We start from the raw sequence: 26,680 nt of genomic DNA on the forward strand, positions 1-26,680 counted from the left end.
GTGTAATCTCCTACTGATACATGTGATAAGTTTTTCTGGGGAGTAGCCTCTTAAAGGCAAAATAATTTTGCAACGTTTTGACCCGAGGACGTGGCTCATGGATAGGGGGAGCTGCATAGTGTTGTGTAATATCAATGTTCGCACAGTTTTTGTCCCTACGTCATGGTTGGAGTCAAAACACCAGAGTGGTAATTTTTCCGCCGTTTCATGTTGTATGGGGTTGAAATGAATCATTTCAGGATCATAAATATGTGCAATTTTTAGAAAGAACAAGATTAGGAATCTTTCCCTTCTTGCTGGGGAGCCATCAACACGTCTAAGATCGCAGCGTCCAGTGCTCATATCGTCCGAAGTACGTCCAATTCCGTGCCCATTGAGAGCGTTCATAAGATCCACGGACGCAACGTCCAGAGTCGCAAAGTCCAGAGTCGTTAAGTCCAGTGCTAAAAGCGTCCAGTATCCATGACAACCAGGCTAATCTGGATTTCTGCCGCTAGGTAGCACTACAGAAGCATCTTTATGCTTCTGCCTCGATTTCCCTCTTTAATCAACAAATGGCACAATCAACCTGGCACTCGACTGATGATCACCTGATTCGTACAGTCAAGCATGGTTACTATAAATTACCTAGACGCCTGGTGGCCGTGTCCGGCCTGGCGCGGCCGCGCCGCGGGGCCCACCGGCGGTCTGGGCGCAGACGCGCCGGGCGGCGGTGCGGCCCGAGGCATGGCGGGCGGCGCAAGCTCGGCGGGGATCGCTGTACCCACGGGGAAAGCGGGTTCTCCCGCCCCGTCGCTTCTGCCGGGGCCCCGAATGCCGGGGTACACTCAGTTGCTCAGGAGCCCTTCATATTGGTACCGGGTTCTTCATGTCGGGCTCTTTCTACCTGCTTGGAGGACCCCGTACTGCTGCTGGGGGGCCCCATATAAGGTAACGTTCCGAGGCACTGGATGCTCAGGGGCCCTTTTCATTGACCTATGGCTCTTTCCTTTTTTGAGCTTATTTGCTGAGGATCCTTCACCTGTCAGAGCTCTCTCTGTTAACCTGCCTGGGCACCCTTGGTCACACAGCGGCGTTAATTCATGCACATTGATCTTCGGCTATTGCCCTTTGTTCATGGGAACCTGTACTCCGGCCGGACCTTATATGTTAGCCTGCCGGGGTGCTCCAGATCGTTCAAGGGTCCCACCATATTGGTTCTTCTCGCTTGTTATGTGTATAAGTATATATATATATATATATATATATATATATATATATACTTTTGTGACGACAGACACACAAAGCTCGCAGAACTTGCACGGTATATGATTGCTGACTGACTCTTCTGTATATCAGACCCTTCCTCATTTCGGCACTTCAAATAAACACTTTGAATCAGAACATGAAACGCGAGCACGCAAACCAACAACAAACTTGTCACTGGACAGCACTCACAGCCGTTTTGACAAGGCAACAACATACACTTCTTTAGCAGTGCATAAGACATCATTAGCACCACACACTGTGAATAACACAATTAGCACAGCAAATCACACCACTGCATGCTAATCACCCAAATAGCTGCGCCAGTCATCAGTGTCTTGCTCCTTGTCTAAGTGATTCACTTGAGATGCTGCTCCAAAGAGATGATTCGGTAGTTTGATTCATTGATTTGTTAGAAGTCGTTTGTGGTCATAAGTGAGTAATGCATCCAGAATGTTAAGTTTCATTGTTTTGTGTGTAGATGATAAAATTGCGGTGGTTTGTGTAAGCGTTCGGCGCAGGAGGAGAGTATTGTGGTCAGGCTGTACGTGATTCCTCGGTGCCCCCTCCGTGAGGTGCTCCGTGAGACGTCGGAACATAAAGTTGTAGTTACACCATTGTAGCATACGAAACCTTGCAGCAACACCTGGCAGCGGTCAACAGATGGGTGAAAATGACCAAGTATCGAAATCGGTACTTTCCAACGCTTTATGAAGTCGATGGGTAGGTATGTGAAAGGTGTCCCCTTGCCGAATATTTCACTAGTACAATTTTTAGATTGGTAGTCGGGGCGGATTACGGGAGGCGCAACGGGAAGGCGCGATGGCGTAATCTCTCTTGCTCGTAATGCTGCAACTGCTGAACCAGCTCAGCGAATCAACTGGTCAGTCAACTAAATTGCACTGGTCAAGCGTTCTGGTCAGCCGCTGGAGGCATTACCTCTCATCCTGGGGTCCCCAGCTGGCTCTAAATCTAGTGATAGCCCACAGGACCGTACGGAGACCCTCAGAAGGATGCATCACGACCGGTCCCCTCCTCGATGCGGCTTGCCCTCTAACTGAAACATCCAGCAACGGATCGGCGTATAGGCCCTCATGGATGCAAACAGACTCTTTACTGGCACAGGAAATTCAAAAATTGGCATCGAGACCATAATTCGCCTCCTCATCGCTTGCTGGTTAAAATGATGCAGAGGATCCCTCGTCCGGTTCTGGTGTGCCTGATTCGCACAGGGCTCTCCACTGTCTCATTGTACATGAAAACTCCCTTTTGTCATTTCTTATGAGTCCTTTCATTGTCAGGAGGGTCCAGACCAACACAGTAGACCCTTTGAAATACGGGGGCCCATCATCGTCCCTTTTCAGCAAACGTGCTCCTGGCCGACCTGGGGCTCGTTACCGACACATGGTCTCATGCCAGGGACTGTAGTCACTGACCAGCAATGTGGGTCCTTCATTGTTTCAGGCGTCCCGACGAATGTAGGATGCCCTCTAATTGGCATTTAGAAATATTGGCCTTGTCTTTGCTCGGGAAGTAACCTCTAGGCCCCAGAATAGCACGGAACGAACTGTTCGATATGGCTGTTCTCAATCAGTTCCTTAAAATAGAGGCACAGCCACGCTGATCTCCGATCAGTGCTAGAGCTACTCTTGCATTTTAGGGTCCGGTCTTCAATGCGGGTCAATGTGGCTGTGATCCTGTCCATGCGGCCTCTGGCCTGCTCTTCGGGCCCTTTAAACGGGCTCTTGATCTTCGCCTCCAAGGGACCAAAAAGGAACCTTCGGAATGGATGAGACCCTTGGAGCTTAAAAGAGGGGTGGGGGGGGGGGGGGCGTCATGCTTAATTCGGTTCCCGTGAAAATAAAGCTGTAGGGGCCATTTTAAGTGCCCCTGGAATCTTGCATCGCTTTAAAATAAATGTTTGGGCTGATTGTGGTGACCCAATTTAAATTGGGGGCTCATAAAGATAAATGTTGTGATGCCCCGCAATCCAAGTTCTTGCTGCCCTTTCACCATAGGAGCCGAACCAGGATTTAAACAGTGTAAGGCAGGGCAATTGTGGTGCCTTGTATTTCGGTGCCCCTTGAAAGGAAAGTTTGGACCACCTTCAGTTTTTCTTTCAATGGATTACTTGCACTTGGTGTCTCAAGGAAATATATGCTGCAGTGGTCCGAAAGAAAGGTGCGACGTAGCGGAATGGGCCAATGCAGGATTTCATTAATGGAGAGGCACGGGCATTATGATGATCTCTTAAAGTCCCAATGACAACGTAGGCTGTTGGTGCCCGTTTCCCTGAACAGGGTGCCCGTTCCCTGAACGGTCCGATTCATAATTTTTATGCAGTGAAAGGCACACCGATTGTAATGCCGTTGGACTTTGGTGCCCTGGTAAAATTATGGTTTTGGGCTTTGTTCATGGCCCGTTTTGATTAAGTGCCCCTTTGCAATAAAGATGATGTCGCCCCACAAGAGCGATTTTGTGCCTCCTTGCCCAAGGGTCCGACGCAGGATTTTATCAGGGCGGAAAGCTCAACACAATTATGCCCGTGGAATTAATGGCTCTTTCATGATAAAGGGTCAGGGCCCTTTGTGGTACTTTCTGGAATTGAGCACTTCTTGAAATAAAGGTTATGTTGCCCCGAAATGAATGATTTGGTGCTCCCTCACCGCATGGGCCGACGCAGGGTTTCGTCGAGACCACGGCATGAACGTCGTGGTGCCCCTGAAACTTAGTGTCTCATGTAGGTTATGTGGTTCCGAAATGAATGTATTGTTGCCCCTTTGCGATGCGATTTGGTGCCTCTTCGAGGCATCCGAGCATTCTTGGGCCTAAGGGGGAGAGGAATGGCCCTACGGCCCCTCCCGTTCTGGACCCGCCGCTGCTTTGTGGTGCCTCAGGAAGTGAGTTCTTCTGGAAAATAAAAGCTAAGATGCTCGGTAATATCTTTTTTTTTTGGTGCTCCCTCGTGGAACAGGCAGATTGAGAAAGTTGCAAGGGTGAAGGACATAGATATTGTGATGTCCATGGATTTTGAACCCTGTTTAAAACCAAGGCTTTGCGAAATTTGAATTGCCCGCTTCGATAGCGTGGCTCTTTAAAATAAAGGCCAAAATAGGGGTTTGGTGCCGCGAAATGAGCGTTATAGTGCCCCAAACCGACCATTTTAGTGCCCCCTAGCCCAAGGGGTTAATCTGGGATTTCGTCCGGGTGGGAGGCACAACCATGCTGTATCCCTGAAATTTGGTGCCCGTAGATAATGAAGGTTTTGGGCCGGTTATGGTGTACCCGGATTTCAGTCTCTATCGAAAATAACGATTTGTGGTCATTTGTGGTGCCCGTGAAATCTCGTGGCCTTTTGAAAAGAAAGACTATGTGGATTCGAAATGAGGTTTTTGTTCCCATTCACCATGATATTTTGTTACCACCTCGCCCCAAGAGACAGGGGGCATAGCCCATCGCACCCCACCCGCTACCACTCTGGATCCGCTATTGGTCAAGGTTGACAAGACACACCTCATCGCCTCATTGCCTCAAAGCGTAGCCCGTTATTTATTCCTAATTTATTGTCATTCGGCTCCTCGCGTAAGCCCCAATTATGTCACTTTGGTGTGGATCTTGGTATATATCGTGATGTGTTTATAACTGCAAAACCCATGTAATTCTATGTTCCGAAAAGTGTTGTTGTGTTGTTTGTACATGCTATGTAGTTGGCGTCTCCCTCGCACGAGACATGTGTACTGGGCCATGCTGTCTCTAAACTCTCCCCACGCAGGCTCTAAGCGCTGTTGCCTTCAAGTCAACAGGTACCCACTAGCGGTTCAGGTACGCACGTGAACAGGTACGCACGCTGTGTTGCTGCATACGGCCCGCTGCTAGACGCCTATTGCATACCCCATCGCTCAACCCGTTTCAAGAGCATTTGCCATAAGTACCGTTCGAAGTGCTCTCTGCTATTCTCGCCCCGGGGACACGATGTACCTACCACCATTACCAATCGCGTAGCAAAACAATGAAAGGAACTGTGCACATTAAAACCTTTTGTTATCACATCAATAATATGTGTGCATATATATATATATATATATATATATATATATATATATACATGTACGTATACCTATATCGTGGTTATATTTCCCTTGGCCTCATGCGACGTCTGGTTCACCGACTTCTGACTTACGTGGTTACGGTCATCGGTTGCCTGGGTCGATCAGCTGATCGTTCGTGCCATTTTCATTCGCGCTAGCTTGCCTGTTGCGTGTGAAGTTCTGCGCGTGGATGAAAATGCTCCAATGGCATTTATAATTGGTCGGACGGGGACGTTTCCCCGCCTTGAGTTTCTCAAGCGCCGTAGTCGTCTAGCACCGGACCCCAGACAGATCACGACTTGTCCCGTGGGAGTTGGTTTTCGGAGACCGGCTCAGTATGAGATGAAACAAGGAGGAGGTAAATATGGAAGTAAGCAAAAATTATTGCCTCACGTGGTTGCAAATGTCGACAAAAAATCATTTTTTCACGAAAATATTTTGGCGATATCGAATGCAGCAATAAGATAATGTGTAAGACAGCGAGAGTAGGCACTTAGACATGCTTACGACATAACACATGCAGAAGGGGTATCACCATCGACCACATATTTCTAAGCATTATATCATATGAATTCACACATTCGCACTTTAATTCTGGTGACACAAATCCCCCGTTACATAACTCCATTCGCAACTAGGCATGATATTACGGAGCCCAGGAAAAAAAATGTAAGAAGGATCAGAAATGCACGGTGTGCTGTCATCTTAACCGAGACGTGAAGTAGAGAAAACCTGCCTCTGCCTGAAATGACGGACAAATAAAATCAAATGGCAGAACCTGCCGCCACCCTTCTGCCTACCGGCCACGTATCCGCTAAACACCGACAATAACATGACGTTCTGACATTTGTCTCGGTGTTCCTATATGCGATCGGCTGTTTGTCGCCTAACGCCTACACTATTGCATCTCCCGTTTCAAGAGCATTTGTAGCATGTCCTACACACTGGGCTTGCCGTAAACGCACTGTGTGCTCCTATATCCATATGCAAAGACTTAGCGAAACAGTGAAAGGAGCTAAACTTATTGAAAACTATTATGACCCCATTCAAAGTGCATACCCGTACCTTTCTTATATGTCCTTGGGTCTTATGCGTTCACTGCAGTCCGCCTTATGCGATAACAGCGATCGGTTGCCTTGTCGGTCCTGTTATCGTTCGCGCCATTTTCATTCGCACCAACCTGCCTGTCGCCAAGCGCATGCGATCAGTCTGGCGCGTCAATGAGATGTTCTCGTTGTTAGGACGGGGAAAGTTTCGCGAGCCTCGGATTATGGCATGTGTTTTGATACCAAAACGTTTTCCTAGATTTTCTGGTTTCGGGGCAGCGGTAGGTTGTGATGAGCACTCCACGGCGATCTATGGCTGGCTCAGGCGGCGGGTGGCAAGAGAATTGCACTACAGAATGTACTCAGAATTGAATAAGACACACGTTAATTTAAGGTTCGCGTCACTGCAAGGCTTGTTCTCGTCAACATAAAATAAAGCTACAAAGTGCGGTTTTCTGTAAAATTCGACCTTTGGCCTGCCAACCACATAATACAAGTACCAATCGTGAGATCTTCTTCAGAACAATATACTGCTGTTCTCGGCAAGCTCTATCGTTATAAGCCTGGAAACGCCGGGGAGGGTCGCATCAACCCCTTCTCCCATTTTAACCCCTACCAGTCTGAGTTATGCAAAACGGCGGATCAGGGTGACGGTCAAGACATGCAGCGAGGATAGGTATTTAGACATACGTACAACGCACATGCAGGAGGGATATTACTAGCAAACACATATTTCCTGAGCGTAACATTACATGAATTCACACTTTTGCACTCCTATCTGTCGGTGCCAAAGTTCTCCCGTTATGTCACTGCGGTCATAATTCGGTCAGATATTCCGGACGCTAGAGAATCTTCACAAGAAACAGAATATTGCACGTTATGCTGTCATTTTCACTGAAAGAGGTATCCAAATAACTTGTCGTCAGTCACGAAAACATATATGATGCATGTGAGCATTTGGCGTGGCAGTGTTTTTGAGACATAAGTATTTTTGAAGGTGTTTTCCCCTAGCCTTGCGATGAGACTGTTGTTAGTGAACGGGGACACGCACTGAAGCTAATTTTCGATGACAAATCCGATCGACTTAACCTACAATGGCCCATTGTCCTGGTCGATTCTGGACCACCACCTGGCGCGAAATCTGATGCATGACTTAACCGCATGCCCATTGATTAGCAGAATGTTGTATACGTATGCAATATATACATATATATGCATATATATGCATATATATTAATAAACATAGGCGAAGCAGATTGTCCTTTATAGATGTTTTGTTGAACATCACAGCGGTCTTAACACTGATGAGCTTTTCGGATGCTTTCTGGATAAATCTGATGACAGCTTTCGCTTCTTCTCGCTGGTTGTTGAAGATGTCACCACAGCTCATGATACAAAGATGATAAGGGTGCCGGTAGGGTAGTGGTTAATGCGTCTGCGTTAACCACTGCGCGTCTGGGAAACCAGAGGTACGGGGTTCGATTCCCCGCAGTGCCCGCCGTTCCTGCCAGGGTGAGAAGCAGGCGGCGCCATATAACCTCAGCAGCTGAGTGCGTCGTAAAGCCCCAATTACATGGCATACAAAGATTATATGGATTGTACCAACGCATGGCCTGGTAGTAGTTATAGTTCTCAACGTTCCATTCTTTATTGGACATTTTCTGGAATGACAATCTTGAGCAAAGTTGATATCGCAGTACGTTTGTAAACACACCCTCGCATTACTGCATTCTGGATAGCGATGCTGTGACGTTATCACGGGACTAAGCCATATGGCGTGAAAACACTGTTCTTTGCGGGCTGGCTTAAACATAAATGTTTCCACAAGGCGAACTTTTTCGACCTGGCACATTCAATGAAGCGTTTTCAGCTGCGGAATGGCGTTGGTTTGTACCAGAGCCAACATTATTACTGAAATGCGCTTCCGGCCTGCCCCGGACAGACAGCTGGGGTTACCCATTCGGCAGTGATTCATCCCGACGAACTTTAGCCGCAAGTGCTTTGAAACAGTCTGTGTAAAAGAGTACAACATGCAACAACAACAACATTGAATGAAAATGAGATCGCGCGAGCCAGAGGGGCTCATAGCACCCCGGAACGCGTGCTGAGAAGTTGGAATGCGCATCTTATAGCCCTAGGGAGGGCGTTGTCAACGTGGGTGCAGGGTTGGCCTGCCATTATGGGGGTAGTGAGTGGTGAACCCCGGGGGCTTAAATACGGCGTGTGCCATTTTATTTCAAGATAACGGAGTTTTGCTGTAAAATGGGCCGATTTCTGGCAAGCGCTGTCATTTCTGCCAGTCAAAAAGTCGAAGCCCATATCTTAGCTCCGAAAGAGACTAATATAAATAGTTTAGGACGCTAGGGATTTTATTCTCTGTGCATATTTTTTATCTAACTTATCCAACATTATAGATCTGCATGTGAGCCAACATCCAGGAATATCATAGCATAGCAACAGCTAGGTTCTTGGTGCCCGCCCTCCTCACATAACCTTATTTTTACATTTCACTTCATGTAGGAATTGCAGTTCGAAGATATGTCTAATCATTGCCGATTAATTTAGCGTGAACATTACATGCTACATTAATTTATTAGCATCCAGATATTCCTTTTACAAAAACACACTACATATAGATATTCACGCGCGTTGGCTTCGACGAATATAGCGCGGGTGCTGGAATTTAAAAAAAAAAATGTGGTTTGGTTGCGTTCAGTTTTGGAATCAGATCCTAGTTTGAACTGTGTTCAGAAGTTTTGAAATGCAAAATTCCGTGACGTCATATTAACAACAAAAGGGACGGCGCGCGCGCGAATGCTTTATTTGGCGGCCGGGATGCCTCGTCCGCCGGCCCGCAGCGGGCGTGGCTGCCGGCCGGGCCGTCGACCTGGGCAGCCTCTGGGCTGGCCTGTGTGTCCGAGCTTCACGTCCGACCAATTGCACATTATTATTCCCACATATATACAGTGATTGAGCGGAAGCATTGCCTGTAAATTTGGCGGGCGATGGTTTGTCGGGACGGGCTGTAATACCGATTGGGGCCTTACGTCCTTCAGGCTGCTATAGCTATTTCGAGGCGGAACGCCTCTAGTACGTATTTATCAGGCCTAAGGTACGTGGGATGCGGTAGTGGCGTGGCCAAGACTCCATCCCAGTATAAAAAAGTCCAGAGATGAGCACCCTAGCCACTAACCACTATGCCACCATCGCCTCTCTGCGGCGCGAACTGCTCCCGTCCTGATAAACTCCAGACTGGTGTTGCTGGAACCCAAATTCTATACTTAGGAGGATCTAAAGCGTAGAAGGAAGAAAACATCACTCATCAAGATTGGTGCAGTAGGTGGCGAATACAAGCTCGCGATTCTCCCAATTCATTTAGCTTATATATCGCAAGCCAGCTCAGTGACATACACTCGGCTCCGCTGTTCAGATGGTGAATCAACAGCGCCTTTAAGCGCGGTACGTGCGCAGTGTTTTTCGTGACATTTGGCAGGCAGTTGAATACACTCGCAGTCAACGTTTGCTTTTTTCATTCCTATTTACTTGCAGCCAGGAGTACGGTTCCCTATTCAGTTGCAGGGGTTTCACCCCCGCCACAACTGGGGTTGCAGTCTGCAGATTTGTGAAAAGGCGAGCAACACTTGGAGAGAAACCAATTTCCTTGCACATTATCACGGTGCTCTTCTTTGTATTTTCATCGCTCAGCCAACCAACTTATTTTGATAAACCACGCTCGTTTAAAACGTACCTAATTGAAGACACGAATTGTTTGTAGGCTGGGCCATTGAACGTGTCTCACAAGGGAGTAGTATCCCGATTCAGCTGATGAGACAGCCTCCACCCCCTCTCTTTGAGAGCAAAGGCATATGCAATTCAGAAAAAGTGCCGTTTGCAGGAGCGTGTAAAATAATTCGCAGTTGGGGGGGAGGGAGAAAAACAGCCAAATAAAATAATTAAGGATATAGGTTGGCGTGCCATGAGCTGGGGATCTATATGCGCGCATACCTCAAGCAAACATAAAATTAGTCAGCCTTACACGTCAGTCATCAATTCCTTCAAAAAATGAAAAGCATCTTCAACACATACGGTAAATAAGGAAACCAAATACCACGCCGAATTCTATGCACAGCCCACAATACCAAACAGCAGGCACCCCAAGTGCTTTCCACGATTGCCGTGCACTTACTGCCGAGTAACCAGCTATTTCCGATGCCACAAGCAAGGGATCAAAGGTTTGAATTCTTTAATGCGCCTGCTGCCAAGAGCGTGCCGACGCGGCAAAGCTTCTGCGCTCTAACAAAACGTTATCCATACCCATGCACGGTGGTTTAACTGGGCAGCACAGTGCCACATGACGTCACTCGTCGGCTGAGGCGGGCGAAATTCAGTGTCCTAGAATTACCGATTTTGGGTGTAAGGCAACACCCTATGAGAAGGAATTTTTCACTCCTTTTCCCCATATTTTTGTGAATTTTCCACTCCTGCCTGACATTGTCTAAGCGTACATGCCAAACCCCTATTTCACTTTCTGAGGTTTTCACATGTCATCCAAAACCGAGCCCACTTGAAACCACCAAGCATAAACGAGGCTCCGCAGAACCTGGACATCTATGGCTATGTCGTGCCTCACCTACATCCGAATCATGTCTATGTATGCACAGAGTAAGGGCGCCAGGTACCTCCAAGCCCAAGAACCCCAGCGACCCCAGCCGATTGCACGCATTAAGTTTAGTATGTTTACAAAATGCATCACAATCTGCGGCTGCGCGCCAAATGCAAGGTTTTCACGCATCCCCTGTTTTTTTTTTTTGTCTCACCACCACACTACGAAAGCAGAGCCTGTTGCAAACACCAGTAAGGCCTGGTAGAGAATTTTACTCTACGTATTTCTTTTTTCCCGAGGAAGCTTGGCCAATAGATTGCATAACTCCTGAAATGCAGGAGTGAAAAATTCAAGAAATGTCAGTTGAATTAAATTAACAAGATGAATATTACCATTTGAATACTTGTTAACAGAGAATGAAGGAGTCAATTTGATGCATGGAACTTATTTTTACCGCCATTTTTGCCCTGTTAAACCCTCGGTTAACAGTTTTCTTGGTTCATGGCGGTGCTCAAAATGATCAATCTGAGCCTTTCGGGTGTCTAACTCACCAGACTGCCTGACAAGACTATCCTAATGCTACCATACAGAGCTTTGGGACAGACCTGCCGCAGCTAATACAGAAGTGTTTGATGGCAAAATTCTGCCCTCTGGAGATGTTTATCATGCACATCTCTTACTTGTTTCGCGTTCTAATCTCGTAGGTAGATGGGCATGATTGATATTTATATTTGGGGGGTGAGTGGGGTGACTCTGTCTGCCAGCAGACCATGCAAAAGGTACTGACTTTTTGCTTTGGGGGAGCAGGAAGGAGCCAGTAAGTCTCCTGTGGACCAAGTAATTGCTCGCCTTACCTGCTTTCAACACATGATTAGTAACCAGAGTTAGCCATTTTCTGTTTTAATCCACCGAGTTTTGTCATAAGGCAAATTATGATGCCACAAGGCATGCAATGGGCATATTTTACTCCAGATCCTAGATAATTTCCCCAAATTTCTTCAAGTAGTCCATTATGGCTGCTTCAACCAGATGTCTTCTATAGTTGTCATGGTTTGCTAACTGGCAAATGACCGTACTGTTTATATGCACTATATTTTCAACACAGGGATACTCTAAGCTGCGTAACAATTATAAGATGAATTAAATATTAGTATGTAACAAACATTCAGACCATCCCATTTGAATTGTGAAGCCAACATGTCCAACTTTGTCTTTAAAAATGAATAAATAGGCCTAAATATATGTATTTGCTGCAGCTGAAAAGGCAAGCAGCAATAATCGTGTCATCTTAAAGTTATGTTACTTTTCGAGAAGAGAGACTGTTTCGTGGAGGATGTCCATTGTTACCCTTGACATAGGCTAACCATGGCAACCAACATAAGTTGTTCAAAGTGATTAAAGTGTTTTGATGTGTGTTGTCAACGTTTTCTGATGTCAACAAGCATGCGCAAATGAACTGAATGAAAGTATAAGTTAAAACCAGCCAAAAATTGGCCTCATCATGTTTTTATTACGAGTGCTGCTGTGAACAGATAGGTGAGTTGAAATGATGTTCAACATATGGGCTACTCTAATTTAGGTTAAGTTCGCTAAGTGCATGGCAAATGGCGATAGGAATTGTGCAAGGATCAGTAACTCAGAAGTGTTGCTGTGATACAAGCAGGTTAGACAGGATGAGATGAAGTAAGAGCTCTTTAGGTTAAGCATAATTAGGCTACTTTCTTGGAAGAAAGCATTGGTATGTTGTAAGAAACAGTGACAGAATGCTTGCTTTCCCTGACCCCATCTTAACAGAAGCCAGAGGTATGTCCATTTTGTTTGACTTGGCGATGGGCTGATGTGTGAGAGTCTGAGCTTTTTTTATTTGAGTGTTTTAGGCTTGCTGAATTTTCTGTTGCTATTTTATTATTGAATTTCTTTGCTTTGTTTTGTGTTGAAAGTGCGGTGAAATGGAAGTGCAAAATGCAGCATCGAATTACTGATGTTAAGAATTTGTATGCTCAATACACTGTGATGAAATAACAATGCTTTAATGGCCGAAAATGTTAAAAAACAAAACAGTTTTGTCAGGTTTCTGATATGACGTCCATGCCACCTTGAAATAAATGTCTTTGTTTGCTTAAGTATCAGTCACAGATCATATGTTCCATCTTTTGTGAATTGATTTTTTCACTCCCGCACGGTCTTTTTGCGGCGGAATTTTTCACTCCCACCCTAGTTCAAAAGCGATTCTAGCTTCCTGGCGAAATGGGCTCCGGTAGCCCTCTATCGGGCAATATTCGAACCATTGGGCTAAGGGCTGCAGGGAAGTGGGACAGCATCTCAACCTGTGGATCCCACGCACGCTGGACTGTATGAACGCTGGACTTAATGAACACTGGACTTTATGTGCACTGGACGCTGCGAGCCTGGACTTTCTGATTGCCCTCTGCCCAGGAATATTAGAAGGTTTCTGGACTTTGTGAACGCTGGATGCTACGATTCTACACTTTTTGACCATTGAACTTTTTGAGCTCTCGACGTTTCAATACGCATCATAACGTGGTGCGTACGCATCCTAGTACCCTAGGGAGAACTAGGGTCAAAACCTTTAAGTGTACCTCCTCTCTGCTATATTCAGTAAGGGGACGGTCCCTGGGACTCTTCGTCCAGTGTATGGAAGGGCTCGGTCGGAGAGATACCGCAGGCGTCTGATCGGGGCGATACGACAGTTGCGCAGTCGTGGCGGTACGACAGCCGCCTGATCGGGGCGGTGCGGCGGTCGCGCGGTCGGGGCGGTGCGACAGTGGCGCGGTCGTGGCGGTATGACAGTCGCGCGGTCGGTACGGTACGGCAGTTGTCTGATCGGAGTGGTACGACAGTCGCGCGGTCGGGGCGGTAGACAGTCGCGTGGTCGGGCGGTACAGCAGTCGCGCGGTCTGGGCGGTACGACAGTCACCTGATCGGGGCGGTCCGACAGTCGCGCAGTCGGGGCGGTACGCCAATGGCCTGATCGGGCCGCCCCGAACGCGCCTGGTTACTGGCATCATCAAAGCAGAACGAGTCGAGTTTCTAAACAGCAGGGGTCTATCACTTCGGGGCCATGAGGCTGATGTAAGGGCAGGGCTATTGATTGCGTTTTAGCTTCTTCCTGGAGCAATGATTCCCCACACATTGTAAAACTGATGACGACGGTGAAGGATCTTCCTTGTATGTGGAGTTGTGAGGTACTTTCTTACCAGGTATCCACAGGAAATGAATCTTTTTTTGGACGACGATTTTCCACTTTTTATAACCAACTGTTGTGGGTGGTGGGTTCGGACATGCCTGCATTGATGTTATTTTCCTCTTTTTTCCTTGTTCACTTTTTAGGGGCAATAATTCGAATGTGATCAAATTGTCCCATCAACCGTTGCGACCATGTAATGCCTGTGTGAAAAGGGTCTTGGGATTAAATCAACACGTAACGTTTTTTTAGGATATACAGCTGATCTATGGCCTCCTACAGGAGTGGTCTTGGTAATGTAGTCTTTGGGCCTCAACCTCTCACAAAGTAACTGATCAGAAACATTGTATAACTTCACAGAAAGCTTGCTAAAGCCCTCAGCTCCTTGGTTTGCAATGAAACATGCTTGAAAAGGGATACCCTGCCTAAATGCACGACCATTCCTAGCAATATGCATGCGAGTATTTATCTTGCCATGCTGATGCGCTTAGGTATACACGCATGCACATTAGTTAAGTTATGGAGCAGGATGGCACTTGAGCATTACTATACTTAAAAGCCAAAGTCGACTTAGCGTTATTTATTCTTAAAGATGTTGTTTCGGAAAACCGCATTAGTCGCTTCTTTTCGTTAAATATCGTTGTTCATGTGAAACATCATTGACGCTGATAATAGAATAAATGACACATAATAATGAAAATTTAATCATGCTCACAACTCTAATATTCGTTCCTTGAAGTAAAGTCATGATAGGTCATTTGTCAAGTCATGAAAGTCATTGCGCATGTTTATATATATATATATATATATATATATATATATATATATATATATATATATATATATACTAGTTGCACGGCCAGGTAGATATGCTTCTGTCGACACCAAATGGTTTGTCAACGCGCTTCTTCAACAGCTCCGGAATCTTGCTTGATCAGGCTTTTACGTGACCGAAGACAGCATTGCTGTACAAAAACTTTGGATTACAAACATCTATACCGAGACGCGATTGAAGAGAGTCAGTCCTTACTGGATAGTAGGAAACGGTTTTTGGCGGGGACCTAAATGCATTCGACGTAACCTTGAAGACGTCTTTTGTTGGATCAGGCCACCCAGCGCCAGGACTCAGGCGACCTTGAATCACGTCGGTCAGCTCATCCCGCAGTCATACCACCAGTTGGAGGACCTGAAGACCTCCCGTGGTGTCAAGACATGCGTCATCATAACCCCTTTTCTGGTGAATTCGAACGCCTCACCCTGCGAGCTATGGTAAAGTTCGTCGTCTGTGGTTTACGTTCATAAACATTTGAAAGGTGGCTGCGTGATCTGTTGTGAATGTTTTTGACCTAATGCTGTCGATTCTCACCAGACTTCAACAACTATCCTTCGCAAAAAACCGTGAGGGGGTATTATTGGCCTACAGTTGCAGCCTTTTTACATTGCTTGCATGCATGGTGGCAAGCTGATATTTTGTTGTTATTCAAAATGATCTGTGATGTTGATCTACCATCCAATGGTAAACCTCTTTTGTTCGTTTTTGGCTATTTTGCGTTTTTTTTTGTCATTTGATTTGTCGTCTCACGCTGAGTTCAGTGATTTAAACCATTCGTTGAAATCTTCACGAACTTTAATCCTTTTTTGGCTACGGAAATTTCAACAAATGGTTTGGATAGCTGAATTCATGTTGAGAAGACGAATCAAAGGATGCAAAAAAATCAAAATGGCAAAACATGAACATATGGAGTTTTACATTTGGACGGCAGTGCTATGGTATTTGTTCAGATCTGCTGTCGCGCCTTGATGGGTTCTGCTAGTAAGATGACTTGGAACGTGCTTAGTTTGACAGACGTTCATGGTGGTACGGAGTTGTGGTTTCCAAATACTTGTCTACTTCTTACATGTGTGTGTATGCACTTCGATTTTTATGCTCACCTTTGAAGTTTTAAGGTTTTCTTTGATACCGTTAGCCACCTGAGCACACATGAAGGCGTAAGGACGCATTGATGAATCCTTGGGTCCAATTTGCTTCCGTGTTGTTATTGATAGGCAAATACAAAATAAATTGCTCAACTAACCCCAGCGATATTACGATCCAGATTCCATCGAATCAAGTGGCGGTTCCGTCACTAGCACCCCCGTTACTGCGGTCCAGGGGCCAACTACATCCGTTACATCCTGATAACGTTGTGGCTCGTAAGACAAGTCAATATTTAGCATCTAAGCCAACCATCCTCAGCGTTTTCGTGCTGGGACAAGCCTCCTTATCGTAGGCGCCGATCAGTCAGATGCAGCGGCGGTAAGCACTGTGCGGGGCCCAGTCGATGGCGCGCGACCTCTCGCCGCGGGGTTCGTCCGCGCTGCTCTACAGACGGCCTCAGCGCGTGCGGCGGCGGCGCCCTCGCGTCCAGCCAAGGCCGCGCCTGTCCGCACGCACCGACGAGACCCGCGCGCTCGGTCACCGCTTGTCACGTGACATGTGCCGTGTCAGCGGCCGGCCGTCACGTGTCGTGCCGCGCGTGAATCGTCTCATTATGCGGCGCGCGGCGCGCGGCGGCTGCGGCCCGTCACGGTGACTCTGTTTACGGACGCTGACAGGGGCGCGGTGCGCCCGCCGGGCCCCTGGGGGCGCCGCGCGCCCCCGACCGGCCGCCGGGCACCGTTAGCTGCTGACCCGGCGGCGCCTGCACACCGTTAGCGCCGGCCACCGCTGACGGACGGTCGGCTCGGTGCGATGGCGCATGTGTCGGCCGCGCCCAGCGAGTGATGGGGCTCAGAGCGGGGGCGTCGGGTGTGACTGTCGTGACGCGTTCGGACAGGCAGCTGCTCCTGACGCGTCTGGAGCGGTAGCTGCGTCCTCGCCAGAGGCATGAGTCAGCACCGTTCATGGTGCCACTGCGTCAGACTTATATCATATGGCTTTCTGTGTCATGTTTCTGTGGCATATTTCTGGTGAATGCTTTTAACAGAACAAAGACCACTGGAACACTGAATCACAAATAGCGTTGTTTGGAAAATGACAGGTAGAAAACATATAAATGGCCAGTGTATGAAATGACCGGACCTGTCTGGTCAGGATTGGCAGTCTTAATGGAGAAATTCGATAAATTTGCAACGATGTATATTTCTGGAAATTGTCATGAAACATGGACAGGCAAATTTTCGGGATGGATATCAAACACAATGTTTTGTATCATTTGAGTGCTATAAGCTTGCGTAGAAAAACCCGAAGACGAGTGGATCTATAGTTTCCGTACGAGTGTGCGCGGCTTTTTGTATCCATTGATTCGAGTTTCCCACTGCCATTGTTCGGTGTCTCCTCCGTCACAATCTGTCCTTTCCGTGTTGCTGCGACGTTGTTTCGTCGAGGCCTCGGTCATTTTTAATCTAGCTCTTCGAATTGTTCGAAATTTGAAAACTTACCTTATTATGTCTATTCGATGTGGAAGTGAAATCATGACACTATTGATCTGGCGCAGGCAAAGTTCTGATTGCACGACTTGCATGAATGTTTCCAACGATATGTGTAGCCCAAGTTCAAGGAATGGCGTTTTCTTATGCTGAAAACTGCACGATCCTGCGATCAGTGGTTGCAGACATGTTGCCTCCTATAAGGCATGACGCCCGAGCCACGCCAGACCCGAGTTCAGATGTTTCCTTACTTTAAGGAAGACTCATTAGGCCCACAGCCTCGGTCTTGAAGAAATCTGTAGCCCTTTTTTCAGTGCCCGCGGTTTCATTAACGCTTGCTGTCGTTTTCTGGTGGCAGGCAAAACGAGACTTTGAAGAAATTTATCACAGCTCACAGGTTTTAAAAAAATAATAATTGTTTCCGCCGCATCCGCGGGACAAGTGAAGATGCTCGCAACCTTTTGCATGCTGAAATGTGACTGCCGAAAAACAGAGTTAGTGCAGTTGCAGTGGAAAGTATATGGTAAGTTGTGGCATGTCCTCCGGCTGCATGTAGTGCTTTGATTTTTGTGAGGGTCTCAAACCGTTTCAGCGCTCGGTAATTTTGTGTTTAACATAAGCCCCGTCGGAAGAAATGGCAGTTCGAATGTGGTTGAGTTTATGGTGGTACGCTTATATATTTAGTATGGTGGGTTTAAAGCGCTACCCCGAGATCGTCCAGACCAGTCAGGACGCCATCGTCCAGTCCAGTGCAGTCAGGACGCCATCGCCCAGTCCAGACCGAACGTTGCAAAAAGCGCAATATCTTTGCTGATCTAGGTCTGTTGGCCCCACAAAGATACCAGTTAAATTGAGGAAATAATTTCCTCCTCAATTTAGTACAGTGAAGCTTTTTGGTGAGCCTTGGACGTCACCTTGCTAATAACATGTTCATCTGCTCACCTTCCCACCTAGTTAAGTGTGTTACTAAAAGTTTGGTACTTTGGAACCCTAATCACAACTGTGGAAGAACGACGGTTGCGATTGTGGCACAAACAAAACAACATGTGTCCCGTCCATGCTTTTGCAAATGCGAAGATGGCTGGGGTCGGCTGGCTGCTTCGGGACCCCACCGCCGTTACGGCTGCCCGGTGAATTTGACCTGGGCCAGGGCAGCACTGCGCTCTCGGGCAGGGGACGCCGCGGCAGTGCGCCAGAGATCGGCGCCGGACGCTACAGGAGAGGCAGGCTGGCTCCCATCAGCTGCTGAGCCGCTGGGAACGGGGAAAATCTTGTAGACAAAACGCGCAGCGGTGACTAACTTCCCTACTGAAAAGTCCTATCGAGATCTCCAAACCTAACGAAGGTACTAAACCGTAAGAAGGTCACATTCGGTGGCAAAGCGAAGGCGGGGAAGGAGGGACAAACGATCAATGCCAATCATGGCTCCTAGCCTCCATAGCTCACCTTGTGTCCACAGACTCTCCGCTTCTTACATTCTGAGTCGCACTTACTGCACGTCAGAACCGATGTATACCATAAAAACATGGAACGTGTGTGTAACTCAGCAGCATACGTGAAACTGGTCAGAATTGCTACTAATCGCAGTCTGAACTCCAGTTCAAGAAAGATCATGTTGCCTGTAACACAATTATGGACTGCAGTGGCGCTGAAGTTATGTTTAGGTTGCATACTTCGTGCATGCTTAGTTGAAAGCAAATATGTTTAATTGATATTCCCAGCTAGGTCATAGCACCCTCGTCGTTATGAACGCGCCTCAACATAACCGTCCATCCTGGATGGCGCCCAGGTCCCGTTCAGAGCTTATGGCGAACACCGCGGCAGCGCGGCTGCCTTATGTGCCACCATTTCAGCCGCCAACGCCTCTCCTTCATCCCAGCGCGCCACAGTTGTCGCGAATTGTGGTAGGAGCGCCAGACTGACCGTCAGCCATCTGAGGTGAGCCGGGACCCGTGGCCCGGCTGTCCGGGCGGCCTTTGTCCGCCGAGGCCCGGCTGTCCGGGCGGCCTCCGCCAGGGCTCGGTTCCCAGCTATTTGTACTTGGCGGCGGGTAATGGAGAGGGGTCGGCTCGCGACACTCGTCCCGGCTGGAGACAGATCGATGACACGCCCGCGCTGCGCTACATTTGCCTGCGGAATGCGTGCCGCTCCTCCCCCTGACGTAGCGCCGTCCGCTGCCGGCAGAAATAGCGTCGTTTCACCGTGCAAGGAGTTTGTGTGGGGGGGGGGGGGGAGGGGGAGCAGGGCGTGTGTGATCGTCGCGGCAATGGTCCGTGGTGGAGTAGTATCCATGACAGGCACTGTTGTGTTGTCTCACCGCTGCCATGTTGCTGTTGTGACGTTTAAACCAAGCCACATATTATCATTTTTATTTCTTGCGTGAATTTCAGGGCAAAGCTCATTATTTGATCTTTGAATTCAGAGGCCTCATTTCGACAAGGACAATGGTAGCTGTATGTTGCACCTAGCACCACATAATACGGACAGTTAAGCCATGAAATTAAGAAAGACAAGACTATGGTAAGTGAGGTCAAAAGAGGAAAACATCGTTTCAAAATCTCTTGGGATTTCCGTTGCTCTTAGTTCGTATTTGCAGCTTACGCGGTGAGCGGAGAGGCGCCGAGCAGCAGAGTGTGGCAGATCGCTCGAAATAAGATTACTGCTGTGATGCAATGGGCATGAAAAGAGAGACAGCTAAATAGCCCATTAACGTTGTAGCCGCGCGGAGTAATTGTACCGCCCTCATAACTGCCCGGTATACCCCCCCCCCCCCCCCCCACACACACACTCTCCACGCTCTTACACCTGACACTGTCGGTTCCGGGCTGCGCGGCCCACAGCTCCGGGCCGTCCGCGTCCTCCCCAGCCCCGGGCCGTGCCAGACTGCCACAGCCCCGGGCCACGCGCGTCCTCCCCAGACCCGGGCCGCGCGCGTCCTCCCCAGCCCCAGGTCGCGCCAGACCGCCTCAGCTCCGGGCCGCGCCAGACCGCCTCTCACGTCGACGTTGACGGGGTGCGGGCGTCGACGCCGACTCCGCGCTCGTTAGGGCCGCGATTACTCATCGACGCGTCACATTTTCATTAGAGTCCGGTGCGGCAGGCCGGGCAGCGACGCGCCAAACAGGAAACGGTGCCGAATTCCGGCCGGTCGGCGGCGCCGGCAAACCGCCATTGTCGCTGGCTGACGGATGACGGGGCGTGTACCTGCGTGCCGCCGAGATATGGACAGCCGGGCGGCGTGTGAGACGAGGGGGATCGGGCACGTGCGACCGGCGCATGCCGCTGGGAGCAGACAGGGTGGGAGGCACGGAGTTTGAGAAAGACTCGCTCCGTGGACGAGGGGCCCGCACGCATGTTAGGCAAGTGTGGGAAAAAGCAGGGAAAAGGGCACTACTTACCTGACACTTCATCACTCTGGAGGACAGCGTCCTCTCCACACTGTTCTTCCTCACTGCTTGACCGGGCGGCCGTTACTGTCGTCAGGATGTTTTTTTCTTTAAAAAACGTGTTTTCCATGTCGCTCGTGGTTGCCAGGAGAGGAAGCTCCGCCATAGTTATGTCGGTCGGAGAGAACCATACAGCTCGCGTGGATGCAATCTCGTTGGCTGTGACTTCTAGGTGCATCAAATGTTCGTGAACAAACGCACTTGCGGCGGCTTAAGAATTGCAGGACTGACTTGATAACAATGCCAGCAAAAATTGTTGTCGTGGTCGGATACGGCCTCAACTTCAAGGGATTAGCTCTACTTATGCACAGTCATGTGTTCTTCTGCTCAACCTGGATGTTTGATGGTCCTAACTCATGTGCTAGCACCTGGTCACATCTCATCGTGCGTTGCTACCTGTCGTCAGTTTTGACTGCGTGGTGGCCAAGATATTTGAACTGCTGTGTCAGTGTTTATTTACATTCGGCCCACCAAACCATGCGTCAGATGATGAAAGCCGCTTCAGGACAGTCTTGATCTCGGTGACATTCCATGCGGGACGGTTTGTGTGGTGACAGCTCAGGATGGTGGTGATGCGTAGACATCGTCTAACAAATCCCCAATCACCACGCCAGATAGACCAGACTAACCGTGAAAGTGGATTGGCAGATGTAAACGTGTCGAACAGCGAGACACTTGCATCAACAATGAGGTAAACGAGTCAAATATTTACATCATCCGGTTCCGTCGTCCCTTCATCTGGCTCAATCGTCCATATTTGGAGTTAATCCAGGAATACCAAACAGGTTCGCATGCTAGTCATGAAACAAGTGCAAATGACGCTCTTTAGACTATTGTTTTGGAAAAGTTAAGATGATTTTTTTTAAAAGCAAATTTCGGACACGGTCCATGATGGCATACAAAGCTCAAGAAGAATGATTTCACATTTAGGCGTTGCAAAAGGCTGATCTCTTGATCTTGCGAAATCCCGTGAAAAGCTTATTGTGGCCTTATATCTGATCATGGGCTGGGCCCGAAGATTGACGCGATACATTAACACGCGCTAGGTGGGGGGGGGGGGGGGGGGGGGTAAATTGATCCACACGCGGAATGCAAGGGTGTATTTTCCGATTGAGTTGGAGCGGTGGGGAGGAGGAGAAACCAATCTGTTGATGTTTTGAAGGAAGGTTGCGTCGTTGCCTGGTCTCTCTCGCCCCCCCCCCCCCCCTCCCTCAGCTCATTCTGCAAAACTACGCCTCTGGTCAAATAAACAAAAGCTTATAAAGGCTTTCCTCGCTGATATCAAGCACCACAGTTTTGTGCCCGGAGCGGGTCCACACAATGTAGACGTTTTTAGGTTTTCACAACGTACACGCAGGCGCACTGCCGACACAGTAGCACAACAGACACTGTCCTCCAGCGTACAACGCGGAGGATACCGGAGTCGCGCGCCGCCACGCAATCGACGGGAGCTAGGTGATATTGCGATACAGTTGAGACATTTACTTCAGTGCCTTATTTAGATAGCAGCTTGGACAGTTTAGGTGAGAGCTTTTACCAAAGACTACCTTTACACGCGCTCGGATGGAGGGTTAATTTGCCCCTCCCCCAAAGATTTTTCCGGAATGGTTTCCGAAGGGCGCGGTGTAGCCGCGCCAAATTTTGCATAGCTGTAGAAAATTGAATAGCGGATCGTTAGGTGCAAAATTCAGATGTACCTTGCAAGCTCGCTGACCTATGGCAGGTCAAGTCAGGCCATGATTTCAGCGAAGTCAATTTCTAGGGAATCGTTCAATCTGATGCGACAACGGAGTGTTAGACGAGGCCATACATCTCTGCAATGCTTTTTTAGACAATGCAACGATTGAATGAGGAAATTGCATTGACCTAAAGTCAGGTATGAAGGTCAGATAAAGGTCAATACCAACCTGTTTTATTACTCTAGGGCTTGCTGTTTGGAATAGTTAATGGTGTTCATTTCGAATTTATTCATGGCAGGAACCGCACTCTACATCTTAAATGAACTTCTTAGAGGTCAGAATAGGTCATTGACCTAAAATGACGCAAGTCAACATTTAGTTTTAAGAGCATACTGTCTAGCGTAAACTTTGTCGCTTATTCAAATGCAAAACTCAGAGCAATCTAGCATGATTTTGGTGACCATGACCAAAAGCTCAAACGCGGTCACTGACCGTAAATAAGCATGCGACCTTTTGCTTAGGAACAGTTATCTGGGTTCTGGGGTCAACTTGGCGATCAACCTGGAATTTGACATTGTTTGATCTTATTTGACTCGAAGGTCATAACCTGGGAACCTCAAACTTTGATCTACGTGAGTTCACGTAACGAGCAACATACCCTGTGAATTCGGTGTTTCTATCTCGCATAGTTCTCGAGATCTCAGCTGGGGGTGGGGGGGGGGGGGGTCAAATTGACCCCCACTCGAGCGGAGGGTATCCAGCCGGTCACTCGGGCGTGTGTTAACGCTCTGTTTTAAATCACTCAATTTTGTGGGAGACATCAATATCCTTCTCACCAGACACTGATTAATATATCTTTCACTCACATTGTGATGAGCAGCCTTTAAGATAAAACGTCCCGTGTTCTTTGGAAAAACTTATATGAAGTCATGCATCTGCACATGTTCGGTGCAGATACATGACTACATAAGTTTTTATACGGTTCAGGAATCCATCACTAGTGGGCACTTAGCGCTTTGCTGAATCATATGATCATGATCGCAGCTCTGAGAGGATTTCCATCACTGCTACAAGCCGATTGGTGTCTGTGTTAATGAACAATAAAAAGTGGCGATCGCGTACACAACATGTCTGTGCAAAAATCAAGCCTCGTGCCATTCCTTAGGGCTTGGATTTGTGAATCCGCGTGACTGACTGGGATGCAGCCCGAGTCTCTGCCAGTGCCATCATTAAATATTGCATAGCACTTGAACAGAAATTTTGGAGCCGGTTGTTCTGTCAATAAACGGCAGTTACATTAAACAGTGGAGTGCAACCAAGGACGCTGAATCGAAAGATTGGACTGAATTCGCTGGACTACGCTTTGTATCATCTCACTCGGCCTACGAACACGACAGACGATTTCAATTTAACAGCGCAAAACGACCCAAAAAACCTTGTCAACAGCGAAAAGTCGAAGACCGTCGTTTTGATGGAATAGCTCTAACGTTTAACACGTCTGCTCTTTACGCACGGTCGTGGATTCAAGCACGTATTGAGGAATTGCTGGAGAAGAAGCCACCTTTGCCTCAGCTGCAGCTGGAAGAAAACTTTACCTAAATGATACCAAAGTGTACTTTTCCTACAAAAGTCTAAATCTGTGTTCCTTGGTCAATGCGTACAAAGACACCAGCCTGCCGAACCTTAGCTCCGTCCCGACGGACTGTCGGCTGCACGAGAGCGATCGGTTGCCGGCACTGAGACGGAGTAGCTGACTAATTATCCGTTTGATCGCCGAACAAATGTATGCACGTGGCGCGCCCCTCCTCTCGGCGAGTTTGGACGAACATGTCCGGAAAGCACCGGTGCTGCCCACACGCACGCAGGCGATAGGTACCGGCGCTAGCCGCAGCTGTGCATGTGTCCCCCGGGTGTGATGGTCTGCCAAGTGCAGTGACTCGTGAGGCACCCGCGCATGTGGGTGCCTGTTATGACGTTGCACTTCATTATCATTTGAGTGCTTAGCGTAATAGGCTATTTCGGCGTGCATTAGACTTATGGTTCATTGTTCTTGTAGAGTGGCCCGGTGTAACTCACACATTTGAGAACCACGGTGTATCCCGCCCACGGGTGCCTCTTTTACATTTTGTGGAACGCGAGTCACGCTCCGAGGATATCTTTGAGCGGCTCAGAAAGAGATGAAGGAAACACGACCCCATCTACGTAGCATTTCTGTCACTCCGAAAGTATCACCTGGAGGTCAAATTGACATGCAGTATGGTGTAACGCCCCTTGGCACCCTCTTTAAAGTGAACAACGCTTCTCGAAAAAAGCAACACCGGGCAGATGGTCGGTTTGGCCCTCGTTGCATAAGTTTATTTCAGTGTGAGGGCGTGTGATTTTCGTTTTTGTGAAAAGATCCCTTGGGGCTCCTTATAATACTCATTGTTGTATTGTTTTTATTCGCATTTTTGGTACGTGCACATTTTTTTCACATTTTTTACACACAATTATTCACATTTTTTACCCAAGAGGGCCGCTTGAAATTTGGGTATGGGACATGAATGCGGATGAAAACCATGAGAACCCACCTTCAATGCGTTGCAGTTTGGTTTGGACCCTTACAAGAAGGTGTCTGATGTGTTGCTCAGTGCGAGCAGACCGTCATCATTTTAAAAAGCGTCTTGTCAGCCCCCCCAAAATATGACTGAAGGCAGAACAAACAAAGAGCCGCCACTTTTGCGCTTTATATTTGGCCTTACAACTGTGGATTAAACTAGCAATAAGATGGAAATACTACTACCTCGTACTTACCTCACATAGGATGCAAAGAAAGGCCTAACCTTGCATGATTATCATTGAGTAAAGAGATAAGCTCTGACGAGAAAAAAAGGCCGATGAGTCAACAGGATTTTCAGAAACTTTTACGCGCTCCGTCAAAAAAGGAAATGGTAGGACGGAGCGTTTGAGGTAGACTCAATTTCTGAAGAACGTCTCACCTTATATCAGCACATTATGTCTCTCGAATGGATGCAGGGTGTGCTGATGCGTGTAAATGTAGTAGTGATGCACACGAGCAGAAAGTTGACACGTTAAACGCCACAGTGGTATTAACTCGTGATTGAACGTATAACGTATGTAGATGGATTGTCAGATGTGTAATGGCGTCTTCCAGCTGCTGGTAACTTTGCCATGGTTTATTCACAATTTCCATCTAATGTGAAGATGAACATAGCAAGATTGAGCAGTTACAAAACTGATCTTCATTGAACATCATGTATCTATCAACCAAATATCGCAGTAAAAAAGTCAACAGGATTAAAACTGGATAGGAGGAAGTTGAAGAACAAAATGTCAAAAAAGATAAAAGTCGACCGGGATGAACGTCGGAGAGCAAAAAGTGGACATGTATAAAATCCGACACAGATAACGTTTGAATCGGAAAAAGTAAGGGGACAAACATTCGACAAAGAAAGAAGCTAAAGTGGACCAAATCGAATTGGAAAGCAAGTAGACCTGAGAAAGGCAGGGCACTAAAAGTTGAAAAGGAATAGAATCAAATAGGCTAACGAAAAAACGAGAAGTCCAAAGGTACAAAAGCCAGCAAGAAGTCCAAAACGCACCACTGAGTGCTTACGATAGCAAACTTGTTATGATAAGCACAGCTTGGAACACCGAGCACTGCCAATACGTAATGGGGGAGGGAGATGCAGCGCCGTCCTTTGAGTAGCTCCGCCCACCTCAATATCAAGGATATTTGATACTGCTCATCAAAAGCTGACTGTCGTGACTGACTTGACCGCGACGCCGAAGAGGAAGGTAGGACCCGGAACGCTCTGCTTGTATCGGATTTTGAAGCTGTAATGCAACGTTCTTTGCCTCTGAATGCAGTGATACGGAAAGTAGAGCACTTAAGTCGCAGAAGTGGACAGGGAAGTATTAAGTTATAACATATGATGATTTCTCTGGAGTTTATTGATA

General features: G+C 47.8%; 1 protein-coding gene across 1 annotated transcript in view; it reads left to right on the top strand.

Moving 5' to 3' along the window:
* The first annotated feature begins 1,929 nt into the window (after positions 1-1,929).
* Positions 1,930-26,680, top strand: part of LOC119102547 (transcription factor GATA-4) — a 51,309-nt gene continuing 26,558 nt past the window's right edge. Inside the window, exon 1 of the mRNA XM_037225937.1 lies at positions 1,930-1,972. The gene's annotated coding sequence lies outside the window, so the exon portion shown is untranslated. The remainder of the gene's footprint in view (positions 1,973-26,680) is intronic.

This window comes from Pollicipes pollicipes, unplaced genomic scaffold (assembly GCF_011947565.3).
Source record: "Pollicipes pollicipes isolate AB1234 unplaced genomic scaffold, Ppol_2.1 Scaffold_5724;HRSCAF=6776_pilon_pilon_pilon, whole genome shotgun sequence".
Taxonomy (NCBI): Eukaryota; Metazoa; Arthropoda; class Thecostraca; order Pollicipedomorpha; family Pollicipedidae; genus Pollicipes; species Pollicipes pollicipes.